General features: G+C 30.4%; 1 protein-coding gene across 2 annotated transcripts in view; it reads left to right on the top strand.

Annotated features, from left to right (window-relative positions):
- The first annotated feature begins 4889 nt into the window (after positions 1-4889).
- The window catches only part of LOC113517530 (patched domain-containing protein 3), a 51808-nt gene continuing 30545 nt past the window's right edge, over positions 4890-26152 (top strand). For both annotated transcript variants that reach the window (XM_026902226.3, XM_026902227.3), the window contains exon 1: positions 4890-5161. The gene's annotated coding sequence lies outside the window, so the exon portion shown is untranslated. The remainder of the gene's footprint in view (positions 5162-26152) is intronic.

A 26152-nucleotide genomic window follows, 5' to 3' on the forward strand; every position in this document is an offset into this window, starting at 1 on the left:
CTGAACTAACTTGTATGATATTTTTATGGCAAACAAGATAACATCCTACTCTATAGAAAGCGATAACTATCGACATGAACAACACTATGAACATCACTAATTACATTGTAACGCTCATAATACTCTTTATGCATTGTAATTTCTTTGGATTAATGTAATTTGCTTCTTTTTATGCTTATAAAATCATTAAATGCCTTGCATAAGAGCACTGATATTGATATTTTCCATAATACAATGGATGGAATGATGAGGAAACTCACAAAGGCAGATCATGCTAACTTTAATAAATAGATAGGTATGTAGGTATTTTGTAGTTAATGATAAGAAGCTTTTTGATGCTTGTTGTCAATAACTAACGACTAAAGATCTGAACATGTAGCTGTGATTTGACAGAAGTAGTAAAAAACTGATTATTCTTGCTAGATTCTTGCTTGCAATTTTTCTCTCTTCTTTTTTTTGCTTAAATTTATTTTATGTGATGCACATTTATTGGATGTCTGTATTTGTCTTGATTATTGTTAGCAGTAAATCATTTAAATTCTATGTACTTGTATTAGATCTAATTTTGTATAATTTTTTTTAACATATTATACATGTACCTTAATAAAAAAAAGAAATAAAATAATTTATCTTGACTGTCTATTTATGCACAACGAAAACTACAAGGTAAAGCTGAGATGTGAAGTATAGGTTTATTTTATAACATAGAAAAGAACTTTAAAAAATTTCAACTTAAAGGGAGTGGTGTGGGAAAAGGAACTTTGTATATTAAAAACATAACAACACGCAAAGCCATAGGCGATAGTTAATACCCTATAATTTTGAATACTAAATTTTTTTTTATACTATTTGTGTACTGGGCTTTAAACCAATGCATTTATGTGGGTGTGTCTCTCCCGCGAGCCAAATTGTTATTCAGCTATTAGGATAACAGTCTCATAACTCTCCCTGCAAGGTCACCGATCCTTGTCTCCAGGCAATTCTGCCAAGTGGGAAGGTCAGGTTTTATAAATGTTTGCAATAATCATTACCAGTCTAGACCAAGGTGTATGGATGACAAAATCTGGAATACGAATCTACTTGTACTGGGTATTTTTAAACTATGACGTAAATTTTTTTATTCTTTTAAGTAAGTCGATAACTGAAAAATCGATAGTAGTGCAAGCGACATCACTATTGCGCATGCGCAATACTATTTTGTAATCTCAAAATAGCGTATTTTTAGCTTTGCCCATCGTGAAGTTAGTTTTACGTATTACATTATCTGTGGTTTTACTAAAATATAATCGTAGTGTAAATTTGCTAAATTATAATAAGATTTAGACCAAACAACTAACTTACTACTTACAATAGAACCTAACTTTTGAGAATACCTATAACCTATATTATTAGATAGGATAGCTAAATCTTAATTTTAAGGCTTAAGTTAATAGTTTTGTCCAAATTTGATGCAGAAAAGTTGCAATTTAATATATAAAATGAACTAACTAAACGTACATTTGTGGCATATAGAAGTTAAAACTGTATGTCTGACAACTATCTAATTATATGCTTCCTATGTATTTTGCAAAAATAACTTACAATTCAAAAGATATTAATTATAATAATTTAAATGCACCGCTAACTCAATTACTTAAATCAATTTTAATTATTATTAGGTACTTAAATTATATTAGAGTCGATATTTATGCAAATCAATTATCCTTAATGAATTTCTTATTTAATTATTTTTAAATGATTGTCATTTGTGTTGAAGTATAAAGAATTATTATTATGAAGTTAAAACCCTCAGTGTTTTAGTTTATATAATTCTTAACAATTGTAATGAAAATTATAAATATTGTTCCCCTTTACTCAAATCATATAGGTTTGACAATACAGTGTAATGATGTATAATATTAAAAATGATATCTCTCTTTATAGACGGATGACACACCACACTTCCATAATACACCTTTTTTCTTCTTACTGATGTTTTTCTTAATCCAAGTTTTTGTTTTTTTTATGTAGCTTATAATTACAAATAAGCTGACGGCCCACCTGATAGAAAGTGGCAACCGTCGCCAATAGACACGAGCAGTAAGTACCATGGACATAACAGAGAGGAACGCATGGGGACTATCACGGGCGAAACAGTATTTCGCCCGTGATACTCCCCATGCGTTGCCCATTCCTGAGGACTCAGGTGTTATTCTTCTGTACCCTGTAAATTTACTGCCATATCCCACCCTTCAAACCGAAACACTGCCATGCAAACACAACTGCTTCACAGTAGAAACACGAATGGGACAGAGGTGCCCTAGCAAACGACTTTTGTACAAAAGTTGTCTGAAAAAGCTTGTTTTTTTTTCATGTATTGTTATGTGTAATCATATATTTATAGATGAACCTATTCATCTTGATATCGATCATTGTTTTTAACAAATTCTCAATTTGAAAGAAATTAAAAACAAATTCTTTGCATTTTTTGAAAATATCAACTGTGCCTTATACATACATTTTGATAAGTTGATTTGAACTTAGATACTTACCTCAAAAACGCAGGATTAGTATAATAAATACAATAAGATTATATTATAGTTATATACTTAGCCGTATGGTCCTGTCCTAGAATATACCACCCTTTCTTTTCCCATGGGTGTCGTAAAAAGCGACTAGGGATGAGCGACTAAGGGAGAGCGAGAGATGGGCAGCAACGACCTTCTTAAGGGGAGGGGTAAAGATTTGTACAAAAAAGGCATATTTTTGTGACGAGACAGTTAACATCCGAAGAATATTGTTTAAAATTTTCTAGAAGAAATATTAAAAAATACGCCAATGGCAGCAATTATTCGGACGTGGCTCAGAAAAATGTAGAATTGCGGTGCCCAGTTTGGTACTAGATCTTCCGAAATTAAAAAATTAAAATTCATTGGTTACATAATAGTTTTCCCCAGATAACGGTGGGAGAATTTTTCGAAATTTGATGAAAAAAACGCGATTTTTGCGAAAAAATAGGATATTTTGTTATTGTGAAATAAAAATTCTTAATAAATATTCAACTCAAGTGCTTTGGTGAGATTATCCAATTAAGTTGGTTTAAACTCTCATTGTTGTTCTGCGTGAAACTTCCGACACATCACTTCAGGAGGACATTTTTGCTCAGATCGTCATAGAAAGGTTTGATGGCATCCAAAACCTACTTGGGAAGAGCATAATACGTGTGTTTACTATATATGCTTTCGCTTTTACGTTTTTCGGAGGTACAATTTTTCTAGGTTGATATAATTTCGAATTAGTTGATTGCCTATCAGATCTTTTAGTTTTTTTAGGCATTTCAGTAATAAAAAAACTAAAATTATGCGAAAATAGGTACGCACATGTACGTTTGCTCGACAGAATATTTACTGCTACACAAAATTTTATACTCTACACTGACCAAATACAGGTAACAGTACAGGTATAGGGACGTTTGTACTTGTGTTGAAATTTCAATAAATAGAATTGGGGGGAGGGGGTAAGATTCGGCATTATATAGAGAGCGAAACATCTGCCAGGTAACAATAGCGCGCTTAGGTCGTGTAGGTACTAAAATTCGACAGGTATAAAAATACTCGTAACTTCGTCTATTTTGTTCCGATCGACTTCAATTTGACGTAGTACTCTTGAAATATTATGCATTCAATTAAAAAGAAAATGCGAAAAAAAAAATACTTTAGCCCTCTTAAAACATCTTCAAAGCCTAACTGCGATAGTCAATCCGCCTGTCAAGCGTGACAACTACTGGCAAAACCCCCCCAAAGGGGGAGGCTTATGTTGTGGCATAATGTGGAGGCAGTAGTGGGTAGTTAAAGACTGATATCAATAATTATAATATTATACCGTTAACTGTGCACTACTGTCTTTCCTATAAGGGGGATTTTGCCAGTATTTGCCAAGTTATTATAAATTATAACACTTATAATAATCATGTATTATTTAAGATACATTGTACATACAAACCTTTCGTAAAAAGTATGTAAATGTCAACGAGTTCCGAATCAAAATATGTTGTATGGTTTGGAAGTATGCGGAGAAACAGATAGAAGCGGACAGCAACTTTTTATTAGTAAATCATTCTTCCTACGAGGTGGGCGTAAATTATATCTATAGTAGGTACTTATAATAAAATTGTCTATGATAAATCTTTATAACGCAAAAGAAACTACCCACATATCACTAGAGGAAATGTGAAACAAAAGAGAGTATCGGATTACTATCTAACGAGCTCTTGATCACGCTATTGAGATCATGTAATAAAAAATACAATGTTGAACACAATAATGCTTAAACAATAAAACTCATATACGTCATACTCGAGCACCTAGAAGACAGGTGTACTCATATTTAATAATTATGATTGTTAATAATAATTTACTTTAAATAATACACACTATAATGCTGATTATTGTCTTTAATTCACAAACCCAATAATAGTATTTATTTCACAAATATGCAACAATTTTCTATTTCAGTTTATTTGAACAGAGTCAAGAGTTCAAAAACCTACTGACTTTCTTAACAGGTTATTTCAATAGGGTATTCCAAATCTAAATCCAGTGTTAGAGTTTAAAAAAGTGACAATTTAAAAGTACTTGTAAATAAGTCTATTTAAATAAAGATGGTTTCTATTCTAAATGCATAATTTTATATAATATCTCTAAACCGTTCCCTTTAGCTGCCATCTCTAATTCTAGTTTAACATTATGATACTCGTAGCTAAGACTGAGCCGAAATACATAAGTACCAACAAATACTTGAAAGGCAACAATGAGAAAAAAAAATGTGACAAAGTTCATAGACTCCTCTCATAAAGGATTAGGGCCCTAGCAGCGGGAAACGTTAAGTGGAGGTGGTCCTTATCTGTGACTGTTTCAACAGCTAGCAAGCAAGCGGAGTGGGGTGCACACTAACACAACACTTGTTCTACGTCGTGAGCGGACGTCGCACGTAGCGCCCGCGCACACTCAAATCGACTTTCGAATACGATCCATTCGATTTTTGAATTGTTTAAAATGTATCCCGAAACAGTGCTAAGGTGAAATCGACTGCTCTTTGTGACACGTGATTTTAAATACCAGTGCATTGGAACGTACATTTTTGTGAAGGATTTTTTTACGGAACCACCCTGTAACGTATCAAGGTAATTTTGTTTTTTTTTTCGTTTATATTTTGTAATGTTTTAGTTTTTCTATTATCTCCGGTGTTTTTTTTTTAATTATTTGTTGCAATTGTCTTAGTTTCATACCCTAATTACAACATACCTTCTACCATATTTCGTTACCACCATACTTCGTTATTCGATTCAGACACTTTCACGGAGTGACTGGCATACATAGTAAAATGATATTAATATAGTATTTGTCAACGGTAAGCGGTACAAATCTTCAGATTATTAAAAGATTAAATAATTACCTTCCGACGACTCGATCCAATGGGATTCGAACCCACATCTTACTACTTTTCAAGTTAAATTATTCCCAAATATGAGGTTACGTATTAAAAATATTTCTCCGATCATCAGATTCTATGAAAACATTATTTAGTAGGTATATAATTTTAATTAAATAGAAACTAAAGGAAACTCATGTTCTCTCAGGTCGAAGCCTTCAATCGTGAATAGTAATGCGCATGTTTAGTTCTTAGTTGCGTACTTACTAACTAACACTGTTACACGAGAAGGGGGAGGGATAGTTAGTAATGCGGGCTACCAGTTCTATTGGTAGCAATATACTCTCTAAGGTCGACCTCCATATAGTCCCCCTGAAATCAATATTGCTGAATTCCAGATATATTCATCACGATTGGCTTTTTTTTAATGGACGATAATGGAATGGTAACCCCGCCTGCGCTAACGGCATACGCTCATACCTCACTGATGCCCCATCAGTGAGGGGTGATAGGTGGATACTAAAAAAGCAGGTCAGTTAGCCCATCGTGATGAATGCATCTAGAATTCAGCACGATGGTTTCCAGGGGTACCACGTGGAGGTCGACCTGACAGGGTACATTGCTAGCAATGGAACTGGTAGTCCGAACTACTAACAATCCCTTCCCCCCAAATCACGATGGGCTAACTCACCTGCCTTTTCATTCTCACCTATCATCCTTCACTCATGTCCTTCCAGCGTATACCCTGCCTGGGTTACTATTCTATTATCATCCATTAAAATAAATCGTTACACGTTATTTCTTTAAATAAACGGAAAAGCATATAAATATAATTAGTATATGCGTTTATTTTAGATAGGTATATTTATATAAATAAATTATTTACTGATCAGCTATCAATCAGAGAGGCGAACACTAATTATTCTTAAAATGCATTTTTTTTATCCCCCGAAGTAAGAAATTTAAACTATCATGCATACATAATTATATCGACTGAATTAATTACCAAATTGTTTGAAATTATGTATTAGTAAATATCTATAATGGAAATGTATATGTATATTTACATTAATTTATTTATTTTTCAAGCTGCAGATAATTCTAAAAAGGTTTTTTTTTTACATATCTCCGTCTAGTCATAAATTAAGAAGGGCTTGTAATTAATACTAAACAACTGATAAAAATTCTTTTAAACTGTTTTTCAGAGAAGATAGATACATATTGATTATACATTGAAATAGGTCCCGGGAATGATTTTTAAATGAATGGTAATCTCACCTGCGCTAACGGTATACACTGACAAGGCACCAGAGAGTGATGATAGATGGAGAAAAAAAAGCAAGTCAGTTAACCTATCATGACGAATTCACTTAGAACTGAGTACAAAAGTTTTTAGGAGGAATCGTGAGGAAGTCGACCTAACAAAGTGTATTGCTAGCAATTGGCCTACTAATCCCCATTATTACCAATTCCTTCTCCCTTCAAAAATAAATACTTAGCCAATACAAACAGATTTATCCATGAATACAAATATTAACATTTTGCGGGGTTAAAACTGGCGACCATTTATTTATTTGAATTTTATTTACCAATAAAAAAGGACTGATTACTATAAGCATTTTCTACTAGTCAACCTTTAGGATGTACAAAGATGTTCAACGGCTTTAAAAAATAAAATCATATTTTAGTATAAGATGGTAAATTACATACATATAAACATTCATAAAATAAACATACATATTAATATAGTATTTATATATTAGTACCTACATATAAATATATACATGTACATACACATATGATGAACTACTGCCTACTTGATTACTTGTTTTCATTTGGAGAATTTAATAGGTGAGCCTGAATACACTTCTTGAAGGTATATTAGAAATGGTTATGGACAATAAGTTACAGAGTAGTAAAGAGCCATCGGAAAGTGAGGCGGAGTGTTAAATGACAAATCGATATACCCCCGAGGTAGTCCATTGATTTGGATTTCCTTTTAAAGTGATTTTATGATAACATTTCAATGAAAAATAACATTTGAAGAGGTTCTCTATAATTAAATTCTACAAAAAGCTAAACAATAGACACGTATATTCACCAAGTAATAATAATACTAGTACGCAAATTACAATCAGACATAAATTTGCATACGGAAAATGGGCAAACTAAAATCCATATAAAAATATTACAATACAAGTGACGAAACAGATTTCACGTTCGCGCTACATACAATAAGATACAGTTTTCCGTATATTACGAATATTGTATAGTATCAATAGCTTTTGTAAGCCATACTGATTACAATTTTCAAATAATAAAATTGTGTGTAAAACGAGCGTTCAATAGTTGAAAACATCAGCTGTATAATACATGTACTGTATGTGTAATACATAAAAATCTTACTATTTGTGTAAGACACAAAATATAATGTAGATCTTAATAACTAATTTAAAATAATTTATCTATTAAAAAGGTAACATATAAATAAACTCATTTTCGCATTTGTAATATTAGTAAAGATATATTTAATACATAAAAGTGTTATTAAAGCAAATATACAATATATATATTCTCGTCCTTTGCATAATTGACACACTTATGAAATATTATGTAACCTTTTTAGGCACTTTCTTTATGTTTTTCTTATTATTAATTTATTAATTAATTAATTTATTTATTCATAGGAAAACCAGGGCTACACTACAACAAATGGATACAGTTTTAGGATAACAAAATAAACCACTAATAGATTTTCACAAGTAGCAACAATATAGCACAAGGCGCTATACACAAAGCAACAAAAATAGCTAAAAATCTGCTGACATGTAAATATATATATATATATATATATATATATATATATATATATATATATATATATATATATATATATATATATATATATATATATATATATATATATATATATATATATATATATATATATAAGTATTATGTGCTAAAATTTTGAGCTATCAAGTTAGTAAAAACCATATATCATTTCAGCTGTTAACTGACCACTGCTGAGCATAATAACCCCAGATAGACTTTGGAATGTTTTAAGAGGGACCCTGCCCATTCCTCGACCATTAAGTTGCTACAGAAAAGGAAAGGGTAGCCTATTCTATGCCGGGACCACACGGCAATCGTTTAGTATTAATGTAATTTCTGATTCATTCAAAACCTAATTATCCATTGCACATACTCATTAGTTCTCCAATAATATAGATAAAAGTGTTTAATTAATTAATTATAACTAGTTTGAATTATAATTATACAATAAGTAACGTTCAATTAATTTTTTGATAATGTACAAATGGATTTATCTATTAAACTTTTGACTTTGTCCTTTACCTATCCGTATTATATGTATATAAATATTACCATGATTATAAGAAGTATTTATACATTTATAAAGATCTCTTTATAGATATGTAAATAAATTCTGGTAAACATTGTATTTAACTATAGTCAGAAATGACATTTGAATCAAAGATGTAAACAAAGGAATTAGTATGTAGAAAATAAATAAATTAGTTTATGTAGCCCGTTCTAAAAAAAAGAATACTGGGCTAGAATTCTATGCATATATTAAATATCTGGAACTTAATAAACTTTTTTAAACATTTTTTGTTCATACCAGCCGTCCATTGTCTATTGTTGAACATAGGCCTCCCTCAAAAGGAGAGTTTTGCCATTAGTTGCTACTTTGGCGATGGGGCTTTTATGATGGTTTAACAGGGAAGTTGTTGTCCATCTCTCGTCTCGTCTATTAAGTTCTAAATGCGTTGCTAAGCGCAAAACATGAGATCGGCTCAACCAGTTCGGCAATTTTTTTATTCTCATACAGAGAAATTTCATTTACAAACTTACAATCTATATAATTGTAACTAAGCTATGCCCGTACATAGGAGATCTTTAAAGAAAATGACCATGAGAAATCTCAATTAGAGCAATAAATGCCAAAATAATAATCTTTAGAATCTCTGTTCGTATACATTTGTTCCTGTTTTATGCAAAAATTATTGCACTAAATTAGATACGGATTTCACAGTTATGTTCTTGAAGGTCAAACTTAAAATCCAGTGTATGTTTTTCTATTTCATTAGTTTTACTATGTCCAATATAATGTTAGTGTTGCGGTATGCATTGATAATATATATCTTATAAAAAATTGTTTTCTCTGCCTACCTCATAAAAACATGCCGTAAAATAAAGTTAAATTGTTTTACGGTTTATGTACTTATCTATTAGCAGACAAGTTAAACGAACCAATCAAAATCCACATCTCCTTTTTTGTACTTCAACGGATATCCTGTAAGCAACGTCATTGTGCGCTAATTTTGTGTCTTAAGATTATGCTTTGTATTAGTTCAATTGTCATGTAAGTTATTTAAAACGAAGTTTCATTTAATTTTAACGATTTTAAAATAACTTATATTTCAGCCGTTGTTTATTTAGATATATTATTTGTTTATATGAGTACTTAATGTGCGTGTGGTCCCGGCATAGAATAGGTCACTGCTACCTTTCCTGTGGCTGTTGTAAGAGGCGACTAAGGGAACTTAATGGTTGAGGAGCGAGCAGCAACGTCTCTCTTAAAACATCTCTAAAATCCTAAATGCGGTTGCCAACACGCCTGCCAAACGTGACAATTAAAACTCCCCTTATGGGAAAGGCTTATGTTCCGCAGTTGACAGTTAACGACTGAAATGATAATGATGATTACTTAATATTATATTTTATTGTTGTAAGTGCTCATACCCATGCATTTTTCTTTTAAAATAGTTTTGTTACGTTAATTTTTGCATGACTATATTAAATAAAGAAATAAAATCATAAACACATAGCAAGAAAATATATATATATTTTTTTATATTAATTAGGAATTGTAATGTATATATTAAGCTACTTTCTAGTGATAAAACATTCAATAAAACATGTTGAAACGGATAACGCGTCGAGGTCCCCACGCGGCTTACATAACCACGTCAAAGTCAAAGTGGCACTTTCTTTAGATGTTATATCATTAATTGTAGAACTTAATCATTTTATCAAACGATGATTCATTTTCTTATTTGTTAGTTTCCTTTAAACAAGCGAAATCTACTGTATTCTTATTTCGAACGCTTAGCGCACACGCAACTCAGGTGCATAATGATGCATCGATACATCCCAGTAACTGTCTATCTCAGTGAAAGTAGGTAATGCTTTGCAATCGTGAGAAACATTTTCCTTTAATGGGTAATACCAGGTGTAATGTTTTAGTATTCAATTACAATGTTCCACATAATTATTGACCATCAATTTATGTTTTCCCGGATGTGTCCTTGTTTTTGACATGATTATCTGAATATGAATCGTTTTCCCTAATAATACGTATAGTTGCGCACGTATCAATATTCTTATTAATATCATAAATATGAAAGTATGTTTGTTACATATTAACCTTAAGTAGTATATATTAACTCGTATATAGTATATTATAGCGTTTACCCACTTCGTCCTCCTGACACTAAACAGCATAAAAAGTAGCCTATGTCCTACTCTATTCCATATAACCTGTATATTAAATTTTATAATGATTGGTTAAGCGATTAAGATTTATTGCAATCTGTTTTGAAAATGTTTAGCTATAATTAGCTAATTTAAATAAATATAGAACTAAGAATCCCGAACAGATCCTAGATTAGTCAAGAGAAGGAAGTTGTTAGTAATGGGGTAAAACAGCCCTGTACTTAAATAAATTCTTGTTTTTAAAATCAATCATAACGACCCGTTTTTGTGGGTATTTATAATTGTTGTATTTTGCGGAAATCCACATCACTAATTAGTCGATTAGAATTATTTTGTTTAATTCCGCTACCACTAATATGTGTGCGACTGCCAATACTTGAATATTGACTACTATTATTATTACCAGAACTTCTATAAACTTCCATATCATCCAATCTCTGGCACAATATAAATAAATAATAAAATAAATTGCCGCTTTAGTGCAACAAATGAATAATACCTAGGTAAATCGTAGTATAACAATTAGGTATATTATTATGTTTTCATAAATAAACCTCCATTTTTTTTAAACTCGGTTGTAAGTATTTCAAAACTTTATTACTCTTAATAAAGTTTCAAAATACTTACAACCGACTTCAAAAAGATGGAGGTTCTCAATTTGGTTGTGTTATTTTTATACTTGTTACCTCATAACTCTACTGGTTATAAACCGATTTGAAAAATTCTTTTCCTGTTAAAATATATACTTACAAATTAGCCCCGTAGAAATTTTGTTAAAATCGGTTTAGAGTTTTAGTTTCTAAATTAAAATAAATAGATTTTCCATCTGAATTCGGTTTTTTTTTTTGGAACACGGTCTTAAATTATATTCTACGTCACATCATGATCCAATATACATTATTCTTATTGAATTATAAAAAAATACTGATATCATTTTATTACAAAGAAATTTATTACAATATTATGGTAAATATCGAATGTTACGTTCACTATAACAGCAACAGTCAACAAATGCCTCTGACTACCCCATTATCGATGTAGTTGTGAGCACATTTCGTTATATAGAAATCAAACCCGTGCCATAGTGAAAGAAGGTTATAATAAATAGTGTAAAAAAATCCGGAAATCTGTAATTGATTAGAAAAAACACCATTAAGTACTAAAATATTCACGAGTCATGTTCTAGTTTCTAGTTCCGAGTTCTATTTATATTTATCTAGTTTTTGTTTGGCACCGCCGTTACATAAAAAATGTCTGTATTATCGAATAACTTTACAACACTTCAACTTATTGTTTTTTACTATACAATTGCAAAATACTTAGTAAAATAGCACTGAAAAATGCGTCGTAGAATTTATTTTTAAAAAACAGTTACATATCTTGTAAACTATCTACTTAAAAATATGTTTCGTCACTAAGTCAAGTAGGTTTGTAACGTATCTTTAAGCATAATTTTTTTTTTTTTTTAAGTTTACTTAAATAATTAACGATGTTGATGTATAAAATTGAACCTTTGAATTAACGTAATTAAGTTGAATTTCTTTTTTCGTTTATTCATGAATTATATATAGATAAATTTTATTGCAAGTTTCACTTGGATCTATTTTTCAAACTCTGCAGTTAAGTCTACAATGATCATTAGAATCACTGAGATAACATTTGATAAAACAAAATTTCTTAAAAATCAACGCTCTGAATTCGAATACTACGTACGATGTAAAACGCAACCCATAGCCCATCATAATAGAATCACCGACTACCTGCTTCGTCAATAAAAAAATGCATTGTAGACAAAATCTATTATGTGGATTTACCTGCGAAGCGTCACGATCGTACAAGTAAAGCATGAAATAAAACTTAGATCACATTTAAAAAATAAAACTAATTTATAATATACTGGCCATCTGGTCCAGTTTTGTATGGACAGATAGAATTTTAGAAAACGACATATACCCTATATTACTCGCTCATAAAGTAAATTCTATAGTACAAATAATTTTTAAAATGTATTGAGTAGTTTTTGGATTTGTCCATTACAAACAATAGACCAGTCAAACTTTTCCTGTTTATAATATTGCAAGTAAAGATATAAAAGTACAATACAGTACAGTAAACTACCTGAATATTTTACATTTTTTTTTTTGTAAATTATTTCATCGTACAAAAGTTGAATGCCCCCCCGATGGATAGTAAACCCATATATATACCATAGAACACAAAACAAATAACAATAGTGACCATGCTATTATTTATCCATTTGTATTCTTGAAGACTGTGAGATGTTATTTCTCTTTAAACCAAAACACAGTTAAGTAAATACAAATGCTTGGCAGTAAATTCCTTACTAAGTCTTAGTTCCTTAACAATTTAACCAAACTCAATAGAAATAGTATACACGTATTATATTAAATAGAAAAGTGCATGAATCATTTTTTCCCCCGGTAAGTTAGTAATTTCCAGTCACAGGGAAAGGGATTGTTAGCAATGCGGACTATCAGTCCCATTGCTAGTAATATGCTCTATCAGGTCGACGTCCATGTGTTCCCCTCTGGAAACCATTGTGCTGAATTTCAGTTGTATTCATCACGATGGGCTAACTGACCTACCCTTTTATCTCGCCTATTGTCCCTTATTAGTGCCCCACCAGCGTATACCGATAGCGCAGGCATGGCTGCCATTCCATTATCATGTATTGAAATAAAAATTCAGTCACGTGGACGAAGTTGTGGGTAAATAAAAACTATGTAGTTTATTTTATGAATAAACAAATTACCCAGACAAAGTGTTACATTAATTACACCGGTAAAAGAAAACGACTCTTTTGAATTACCCTGTACCACACAACTATAATAAAATATTATTGTCCTTCTATTCATAAATATTTTCAATAACTTTTCCATTGAAATAATTGTTTTGAGAGATTATTCAGTTTACGATCAATAATAATAAATGCACAGCTCCGCAATAGTACCGCCGTTAAGGAACAATACAGTCCCATCAGCGCGCTCCTCACGTGCCTTTTACATAATATTATGACGTTACTTAATTCAATATAGTACTGTTTCGAAAACGATTAGATTATGATACATTAGGTTGTGGTACATAATATTGCTGATGGTAGTTTTGTATAACTTGTCTGTGATCATTGTGGTTTCTATTAGTTTTTTTTTTTTTTCAATGGATGATAATGGAATGGTAATCCCGCCTGCGCTAACGGTATACGTTGGCGGGGTACCAATGATACATAGGTAAAGATGAAAGCAGGTCAGTTAGCCTACCGTGATGAATACATCTGAATTCAGCACGATGGTTTCCAGGGGGGAACACGTGGTGGTGGACCTGACACCCTATCAAGTCAACCACCACGTGGTCTCCCCATATTGCTAGCAATGCTTCTTTTCCCGTGGGTGTCGTAAAAGACGATTAAGTAAGTGCGAGGAATGGGCGCACACAGCGTCCCTCTTAAGACATCTCCAAATCCTAACTGCGGTTGCCAATCCGCTTGTCAAGCGTTGAAACTACTAACAAAACTCCTCTTATGGGGAAGGCTTATGTTCAGCAGTGGGCAGTTAACGGTTGAAATAATAAAAAATAAAGATGTAAACATAGTACATTTAATATTTAAAAGTGCATTATTACGCATGAGGGGTACACTACTGATGGCATAGTGTATCTGCGATATCTATTTATCTGCTATAAATATAACTGCTATAATAATATATCTAGTTATTTTACTTGCCATTTCTAATATTTCAAGTTATAAAAAACAACCTTGAATCAAATTATTCTTGTTAAGTATGGTAGGTACTTAAATTTAAGATAATACCTACATGAAATTTGCAATCATGTCGAAAAAAACCCATTTGGTTATAATTAAGTATTATTGTAATATTGTTTTATTTAATAAATTATGTTTAAACGTTAAAATTTTAATAGCAATTTTAGTGAAATTGAGTAACAACTTACTCGGTTACATCCAAATCGTAAACAAGTTTTAAAACCCCATAGAGCTTCTATTATGGCAAATCTTATGGTCTGCCTGTCACAGCGTTATATCTTATCAAATATTAATGCTTTCCATTTGAAATTTGGAATAGTTTTACATATCATTTCCCTGTACATATTGCAATGGAATTTAATGAAAAAAAAAAAACTTTCTTTGCTAGGGAATCCAAAAAACGGTGCTCAAAATTTAAAATTAAGTTACTAATCTTAGTAGTATATCATATGAAATGAATTTATTTGTACATTTTAAAATTGATTTTTATTTATTTTTATGCTACGTAGTTTTTTAGTTACGTATAACTAAAAAACTTCGCTAACTAACATTTATTTTGAGAAATTATTAAAAGACCTTCAAAAACGAGGTTAAAACTGGACAATGAAACTGTCCAGTTTCTAATCACAATTATGATCTCAAATATAATATTACGAATCGTAATAAAAATACTACTAACTACGAAGTCTGTGTTTTATATAAAAAATGTAATAAAAGACATTTTATGTTATATTTTTGTTTTTTTTTGTACGGAGTTCTCAGCGTATGAGTTGAACTCGCACTTGACCGGTTTTTTTAATTACATATTAAAAGCGTTCACAGTGGACAAAATAAAAATGATTTAAACGCATAATACATTAATTATATAGTACGCAATATAATAATATGTACAAAATAATATATTATTTTAAAAGTTTTGTAACTATAATACAATGCAATGTATTCGTGACATGTTTTAAACTTATAAAATAAATTGTGGTCATTGTTACTCGTGCCTACGTGCTGGGTCACTTTACATTATTCATATAATATTTTTGTTGCATTCCATAAATATATTTTATACAATTACATGTATTTTATTACTATTTTGCCATAAAATAAGAGATTTTATGTGTTTATTTAAATCATTTGTATCCTTACTCCATCTCGTGAAACCAAATACTATTATCCGATTTATTACAGTCATTATGAACTTAAAAATATGATCTCATAGTATGGCTTCTGCATTTGTCCTAGGTATGAGTACCTAATATCAGTATTGCTCCGATATCTATATATTTAGTTCCATTGATATTGATGGCGGAAAAAGTCATCACCCATTTCAATATTATACTTATACTTATGTTATAGTTATATTAGATAACCGATATATCATATATCCATTATTGATCCAGTACGTAGATATTATTTTAATGGAATGGTAACCTCATGGGAACGTCTAGCTCTCACTCAATGGGCCGGGGCGCACAATCAGGTTCGTGCTCGCATCACAGCCGCTCACGATTAAGGGTCCCGTATGACCCTAAAATTAGTCGAACTGTCTTGATCTCATTGTACATAAGTTAACCCAGTAATTATTGTATTAAAATAGAATAATAACCCCGTCTAAACTTTCAGCATACGCTTACGAGTGAGGGGTGATAAATTAGATGAGGATGAAAGCAGGTTAATTAACCAATGCCGTCGGAGATGTAGTGAGTCCGAACACATATCTCCGTCATATGGCACCTCAAACGGCTAACAGGAGGATTCCCACAGCACCCATTCACCTTCCACAAGGTATATGGGTATGCATAAAGCATTTTTCAGACGTTAAAAAAAAGGTTAAATAATCAATCGTGATGAATTTAACAAAAATTAAACTTGATGGTTTCTAGGAGGAATCAGTTGGATATTAACATAATGTATAAAACTTTATAATATTTTATCCCAATATGGTTTAATTTCTTTAATGTATAAATCAGATGCAAAGTAATATAGGAAACACAATCAAATTACTGATAATCTATGTCTGTATTGCGTGTAGGTAAATGTACTTGCCTATATATAGATAGGTAGTAGAAGTAATTAAAACTCGTTATTCACCAACATATTACTTGAATTGCTGATAAATTTAAAGTTATTAAATTTTTAACATAACACACACATTCAATAGCGGCCTTAATTACTTTTATTTATATTCGCATTTACAATTATTATGCATTATTGTAATATAAAAACGCTTTACTTCGTAACATAACATAATGTAATACTTAAAGTACTATCATTTACAAAGTTAATTATTTTATTAATTGTTTAATTTTAAACACTTTAATAACATTTTTAAAATACGATATTTATAGTATATATATGATACAATAATCGTTGAAATGCCTAATTAAAATATAATAATAAGTTCTTGTAAATTTTACTATGCTTCAATTTTGTAGTTTACTCGTTCTTTTTATGCTTACACAAAAATATGTAAAATTATGTCAATTCATATATAGACATGACAATTTGCGTAGGATTCAAAATAAATAGGGTGGATTGATGAATATTTGTTACTCTTTCACGCAAAAACTATTGAACGAATTTAAATTAAATTTGGTACACGGGTAGGTTACACTAGGTAGGATGCTTTATATACAGAATCACGCAAAGCCACGGAATGCAACTAGTAGTTTATTATAGATCAAATACGTAGAACATTTCATTCAGTGTTTTAATTGGTATTATTTAATACGTTAATATTTACAGTTACGTATTTCCTAATAAAAGCATAGGTAATTATACGTATACGTAAGTATTTTTAAAATTCGAATGAGAAAAGTAGAATTTTCGAGTAACCAATGACATGTACGCTCCGCATACAGTACAAGCTCGATTACAAAATTACTCGTAAACTACGAGTCAACTGTCAATAACCTGCAGTTCATACCCTTCGTGCCACTTACCATGACATCTCCACGAACTTTTCCGAAGGCAAACGGGAGATCCGCAATCCACCATAAAAGCGAACCGTCTTGCGGAAGCATGGACACTAGGAAACGATTATACTATATTTATTTCATGTATAATAATGACGGCAGCAGACAGTATATTGCATATTTGAAGGTAAACACCTTTCGGTTCATGTAATAAAAACTATAAAGTTGATTCAATTTGATAAACGAATTGCGCAATATTCTTTTGCGTTAGGCGAAATATTTGACATTGTGCGATATAAACGTATTTACTATGATACATAAGATATATAGAGGTAGTAAACCCACCATATAATAAATAATGATGTCAAATAATTTTATAATTTCATCAACATACGTATATTATATGTTGTTTGTTAGATATAAACTATTATCAACCGACTTCAAAAAGAAGAAGGTTTTCAATTAGGTTGTATATTTTTTTGGAGCAATAGATTCATAAAGGAATAATGACTATTAAAAAATGCTTATAATTAAGTTTACCTACTTGAATAAAAAATATTTATTATTATTATGTTTGTTACCTCATAACTGCGTCAGTTCTAAACCGATTTGGACAATTCTTTTTTTATCTAATTGGATATATTATACAGGTGGGCCCTATAAAAATTTTATCAAAATCGGTTTAATAGTTTAGTTTTAAAATCGAAATAATTAGTTTTGTCACAATTGAAGCCGGTTTCTTTTTGTGGGCCACAATCTTTAATTATAAATCAATTAAATAATTAACTTGTTGAAAATTAACGAAAAACTTGTAGGTATCTACCATAACAAGTTAGTCATAATGAAGAAACTAGATGTTTTGTGTCATGGTGTTGTTAGCATTCATTCTATAAAAAAATTCAGCACCTAAGAATCAATCTCAATTCTCTGAGAATATTCCATGTACAGTTATGTCGTGCTTTACGTAAAAAACTAACGCAATGTAATTATATAATAACGATGAAGTAATTTGCCAATAACACCACCATTATTATCTATGTTTATAATAATTTAGGTAAAATACTTTCCTCAACTATACTTGTCAGTATAAATGTGAATTATATATGATTTAATATTCAACTTGGATATAATACGTAAAAGATTCCATCGCCAGTCATCTGATAAATTGGGGATTCTCGTCGATGTCTTGCTGTACTTTTAATTTCCAATTATCTCCAAATATTTAGAAACATAAATTAAAATACAGTAATCATGAATTAATATAATCATAAATAGTCAATTAATAAATAAGTATATAGTACTTTAAGTGGTTCAAAACTATTAAATAAATAAATACTTCTTTGAATAATATTATGGATCTGGATATTAGCAATTTTAAACTTAAACTCTTATGTAACTGTGTACTCTCAGTACCATTACTCTATTCCACTTTATTCTATCGAAGTATTTATACAGATTATATTTATGTAACTGACAGCTATAGTAATGTTTAAATTACTCCAAAATGAAGGAGATTCTCTATTAGATTTTTTTTTTTTTTTGTATTTATTTTACACAATAATAAACCATTCTAAACCCATTTTTAATTATATATAGGCATATATTCCCAATCAACAAGATCTTATATTGTTATCTCAATTTGATATGATTGAAATTGACTTTTTCTTTTTGTACAACAAAATGTTAAATTAGTACTAAATTTTTAGCTAACTTTGTAACTCTTATTTGAAGAAATTTTAAATTACGTCCGGTCACGGTCTTCTTGACAACTGGGTATTAAGGTGATCGGTAACGCTATTTGACTTTTATGTTATATTGTTTATTTTATACACATTGCCTACTTACTTATTAATTTACTTATAAAAAAATAAATATTTATTATTTTGTTCACGTATCAAGTAAATTACACTGAAAATCCCAAAATTCAAGATGTTTCTATTTGTAAAAGATAATACGCATATTATTTGAATCTGATTAAAATGTATTATCGTATATTGAGTCACTGGTTCGTAAGTCTAATATATTGCACATTCTGTTTTTAAAAATTCCAAATGCATACAAGTACTTATTTTTAAATATATTAAGCAATGTCTCATCAATATTTATATAACCTACACGTAATACGGAACACAACTTGCTCGTTAATTATTAATTAACACGATAAATGATTCCTACGTCATATTCAGTGACATTAAAAAAATATATGAAAATCAACCTAAGAGTATTCCTTCTATGGCGAAACAGAAAAGTCGTTCCTCATATTTGCGAGAGACGGGTTTAAATCTTGAAACACGAAGGAGAAAAAAAATGGAGAATTATACTAAATAGTTTTCTTATTTTTACATATTTCATTTATTGTATATTATAAAAAGTTATAATCTTCTTTTCACTTCGCCGTGTTTGGAAAAATAATGTGATTGTAAATAATGTGTTTAGGTCATTAAATTATTCGTGAGTAGCCAAACATGAAATATTCAAACCAAAATTATTACACTAAATACGTGTATGCCACTAGATATACTGTATAACAAGCTTCTATGTATAATTTATTTAATTTATAATGTTGTTTATACGTTTACCTTCAAGCGCGTACATTTGACCGTCACTTCGTTTCAGATCATTTACTCCCATAAGTTCGAAAACATACCTCAATTTCACGGTCGTTTGTTCTGCCGCAGATATATAGAGATAACCACGCGATGCAGTGGTGTTCCAACAATGACAGATCTAATTTAGATATAAATCCTTCCGCAAAATACTGTAATTACAGTCCATTGCGAATTTTATATTATTGTATTCTAAAAATTATAGTAATATAATAATATGAAACTTAGGTATCATATTACGAACTTTATTAAACACAGGAAATTATTTTCGGTGAAATTGTAATTGTATTTATATAAAAAATAATATTTTTACTGTGACGATTTATATTATACTTGTACTCATTTATTACTAGATTGGTATATTGTTTGACACGATTTAATACAATGACTTTATAAACAATAATATTAAGGAAAATATCTACTGTGTAAAATTATGTCAAATTAATTTTTTTACACATTTGATGTTTACATTGTATACTATATATTTCTCTTATAGATAGCAAGATGGAGTTTCTACACGTATGTAAAATTATTAGAATCTGAAATCTGAATACTTATTTAGTTTATGTCCTTCTTACAATATCTTTATTGGATAGATCCCGAGACTACAAAGTACACCAAACGATACCTATTAGTTTAAATTTTATAATAACATAATAGTGAATATTCCAACCCGTATAATTTTTATCAGAGAATAAATAAAGAGATTTGCACCTCTTTAAAAAATAAAATATTATTTAATAAAACAAAGCTTAGAAGAAAAATGCATGTTGCAGTAAATTTGTTTTAGCCTTGGGCACTACAAGTTATACGTAGAGTCTAGCTAGCATAAATATAATAGTAATTTAAAAGACTTGACATAGGTATAGGCAACAAATACAACATAAATGCCATTTACACTTTATTGCACTAGTTAAAAAAATTAATAATAAATACAGTAAATGATTAATGCGAAGTGTATTACTTACTATAAAAGGCAGGTTTGTCGCTAAGCAATCACTTCCATAGACAATCCTTGCATAGAGAACATTGACAAAAAAGAAATTTAATTTATTATCATTTTATGCTATTTAATTTATTTAGTAGACCTGTATTGATATTACTACATTCTTACATAGATAGAAGCAATATAATTATCGAATTAACAAATGATCCTTATTTGTCTTCATCCCAAACTTCATGACGATTAATTAAGCTATAATAACACGAAGGTGCAACAAATAAAGAAACAAACCAACTCTCTTTTATATTTATGATATTAGTACAACGTTGAATCAGTTCCTTATATTGTGATATTAGTAAGAATTCTATATATACCAAAGGGAGACTTTATACAAAAGTCGATTGCTTGGGTACCTCTGTCCCATTCGTGTTTCTACCGTGAAGCAGTTGTGTTTGCATAGCTGTGTTTCGGTTTGAAGGGTGGGATATGGCGTGAATTTACAGGGTACAGAGGAATAACATCTGAGTCCTCAGGAATCGCAACGTATGGGGGGTATCATGGGCGAAACAATATACTCTGTTATGTCCATGGTACTGCTCATGTCTATAGGCGACGATTACCATTTTCCATCAGGTGGGCCGTCAGCTTGTTTGCCATTCTAAGTTGTATAAAAAAAAATATATATATATATATATATATATATATATATATATATATATATATATATATATATATTTGAGTCGTTTAATAATTTAAATAAATCAGTAAGGATTAAATTACCATTTGAAGATAAAATATACAAAATCAAGCAATTACGTATGCAAAAATCACAATTGTATAAACTACAGTGCCCCAATTCCATAATACAAATAATTATAGATCAATATAATAATCTTTAGTTTCATTATCTCTAGTGTTCTATTATAGAATTATATAAATAACTAGTTTTTAACCGCAACTTCGTCCATCGGGATTTGTAATGAACTGGGATAAAAGATAAATAGAAAGATATAATTTTTAAAATATAATAATTTATTTGCATTACTATTACCTACTTACAGCGCACAAATAAGAACAGACAGATAGATACGCACAAAAAAAGATTAAAGAAAATATGTACAAAAAAAAAACATAAAAGAACAACATTTTTTTTTCTTTTGTGTGTGCCATAGTAACACAAAATATAATAATAGTCTATCCCCTTTATTCATAAAAACTAAAACCTCTTACAAACCTACTTTAACTATTACAGTGTTTTGTCACGTTCATTCAAATTGAGAATTTAGGCCAAAAGAAAGAGACAAAACAATTCAATAGCTTAAATAAATTTATTAGAGGTGTGGCGTTTTTATGATTAAGAGAATAAGTCGTCTCAAATAATATATATATCACATTAAATAGAGTCTGTTACATGTATAGAAATCATTATTGCGTTATTAACTTATTTAATTTTATTCTCAATACTTATATTTTATCTGTAAAAAAAATTCATTATTATCAACAAATATCTGTCCTCTATATTATAGGCCTCCTCTAGGGGGAGTAAAAAGGTAACTTACTAGTAATTTCATTATGACTTGGTTTTTCTAAATGTGGTATGTTTGCTGTAATTTTCAATAGTATATAATATTTTTTGTTTTCTGAACTTTTTGTTTGTATAACCACATATTTTAATTTAATTTGCACTGAATATCTGTGCAAAATTTATTGGCTAATAAAATATTTAATTGTCTAACAGTCATAGGTATTTTTAAAGCTGTATGTTTGCTTTAAATACCTAAATATAGCAGTAAATGTTACGAGTGTTGATTGATCTGTTAGGGCGCTAAGAGGTAACAAATAAACTCACTTTCGTATTATAATATTAGTAATTATAAATAAAAGCTATAAAAATAAAGCTACATTAAGCATTCACAACACAGACTGTGAATTAATACCAATGATTTACCTATTATATCTTAATAAGTTGACTACCAAAGTTATTGGCGATCGGCTAGCTGGTACCATTCGCGTTACGTCACTACATTGCAGCATCGGCGTCGTAGCAGAACGTTGCGACAGTGCTGGTCATTACACCTCCCTACCACTCCCCCCTACCAACCCCAACGACCTTCCTGATGCCCCCCACGGCCAGCCCTGAAATTAGCACGTGCGATACTTAATTGTACACAACCGACCAGTTAAGCGTGAACGTTTAATTTATGCATACTGCTGCAACCGTAGTTGAATTAACGTAATAGACCAATTTTCAGTTGATTCGTATAACACAATTTTACTAATGGATATATTTTTTATTATGTTAGATTGCATTATGTTATTTCTTATTTTCTGTCTCGTACCTACTACTTACTTGTTCTCGTTTGTACCAAGAAACTGTTTTTCGCCCTTCAATCTGTCTGTTTGATGATTTGTAATTTTTTTATGACCTTGACGATTTCTGCACTGTATACACCATATTGGTCTAACGATTTCATTTATTATATTTTATCCCAATCGGTTTCGTAATTTAGCTGTAAAAACTTATATTTTTATACAGTATGTATTTTTATCATCCGCAGACTACAGTATGGATTATATGCTTGTTTATCACCTTTGTGATATAAAAAAAAAAACTTAGAGTGAGGAAGAAACTGACATTTATAGAGAAAAATATCACAGAACAGTGATACATTCATGCATTTCCACATACTACATACTTAGGGCTGGCAAGTCCTAATGTCTAATAATATACCTCTCTACCCTGTAATTTCATTGCCATACTGCCCTTCACACAGAAACTCAGATATGCAATCACGAAGGTCAGAGTCACTTTCTAGCAGTTACTTATTTGGCATCTATAAGAGTACTCGTGCATAGTATTACTTTTTTATCTTCGGTAAACAAACCATACCAGATGTCCGGTTAAAGCGTCATAAATAGCGGAACGGATAACTCTTCGATTACAGATTACTCTGCATTTAAAATTAATTTATACCTGCTTATACAGGAGTCATTCAACTTTTTGGCCCTTTTAAATTATATTTAATGTTTTACTTAGATAATGGTAGTTTCAATTCATGAAGCTATATCTAATTAATTGGTGAATTAATCCCTTATGTTATTCTTATAAACATCAAAACTAGGTGATTTCCACACATGGCGTCACTCGATGTCCCTTCTTAGTGCTTAATTATGTCGGGTTTCAAATTAAGCACCAAATTATAATCAAATAAAAATCAAATTTTTAAAAACATATTTATTTATGTTTATAATATACATAAAATAATATCTAACAAATAACTGGATAGGTATATCTCGATGCCTTACAATATTTCACTCTTCGTTTTAACAAAAAAAGCACTCAATTTGACAGGACCATATATGTAACACTTGTGCAAAAATTCATGTTTCACAACCCATCATTTTTTAGTAAATAAATCGATTATTTTAAAATAAATAGGCAAAGTTACATTTCTTTTAACACAGTATAAACATAAGGAAAAGGATATGACACGCCATACGAACAAACACTGTGGTAATTCGGACAACGAGCCCACGCAACACAAGGAAAAGATAGCCGCAAAGATAAAACTGCTGCATTGAAAATCTGCGTAACTTCTTTCGCAATCATTTATTCCACTGACTCCGTTGATCACCTCACCTATTCACCTCTTTATATTCCGAAAGTATCTGTCGCTACTGGAAAATTCTATAAATATTATGTTCTATTACACCAGTACGTAATACTGTGTCCACACGGCAGTAACTTGTCGTCAGCGATTTTAGATCGTTGCTAATGCTTATTGCCACACACTATTTGAGAAGTCACCGGCTCTAACCGGCAGTGATTTTGGTCAAAGGCGAAAATAAAGAAAATAATGCATTAAATTCATAGTTGACAATAAGCGGAGTGCCCCTACAAATTTTAACAGTTTCGAGCTGTTAGCTCTTAGACAGTGTTTCAGTTTGCAAAAGTGCTCAAATTAGATTATATGACGACATCTGGTGGTACAATCCAAATAGACAAAATTGTGGTAACTACTATAACGAATGGTGTATGAAATTAACAGTAATGTGGTCTAGAGATCCCATTGCTTGCAATATTCCCTGTTAAGTCCATAATGATGGGACAACTAATTTGATTTCATTTTTCTTCACACAGCATAAACCAATAATGCGCGCAACCCTTTCATTTTCATGGATTAAAAAACCTATGTGTGTTCTATAAATTTTTATCACCAGTTCATTATATTATACAAGCATAATTATAATTAGTAGGATCTATTACAGTAAGATCAATAGAAAGCGATACGTGCATACCGCCGCAACGGTATGTGAACACGGTAAGTGACAATGCTCTACCATATACGCAACAAGACACAACACGGCGATATGAATGCAATACCCGTACCGACACGCACTATTGCCATAATTAAAATTAATAAATATTTTTTTTTAAAAGCTATTGTTTGGAGAATAAACAATATTATATAACGTAACGTTTTGAAATACTGAAACAATTGAATGTTTTTTTTTATATACCACGAATGTGGCAAACAGGCATATAGTCCAGCTGACAGTAAACAGTCACTGTAACCTATGGACGCCTGCAATATTATGGGTGTAAAGCATGTGGAATATTCAGGGTAGTTTTGTCGATTGTTCTGTACTATTTCAGTCGTCTTTCTTTCTTACCAAACAAATGCATATTATAGAAATCGTTATTCATAAAATAAACTTAATTTCGGTAATTTTTTTAACTACTGTTAAATTTTAATTTACTAAAACTATAAAATAAAAATAATAAGAATATAGATAGATAGATAAAAATATTAACATATTTTAATGTATAGACATTTATATAAATATATACTGACGTATAGCCAAGTGATGTATGAATATGGCATAATTGAATAAAAACTCGTATTTTAAAGGAGACAGAGAAACTAGTCTGACAAACTGTAACACTAGTAAACTGCCCCAATTTTGCATGGTTTTCTTTAAATAA

Source organism: Galleria mellonella, unplaced genomic scaffold (genome assembly GCF_026898425.1).
Source record: "Galleria mellonella isolate WM207_F2 unplaced genomic scaffold, CSIRO_AGI_GalMel_v1 utg78, whole genome shotgun sequence".
NCBI lineage: Eukaryota > Metazoa > Arthropoda > Insecta > Lepidoptera > Pyralidae > Galleria > Galleria mellonella.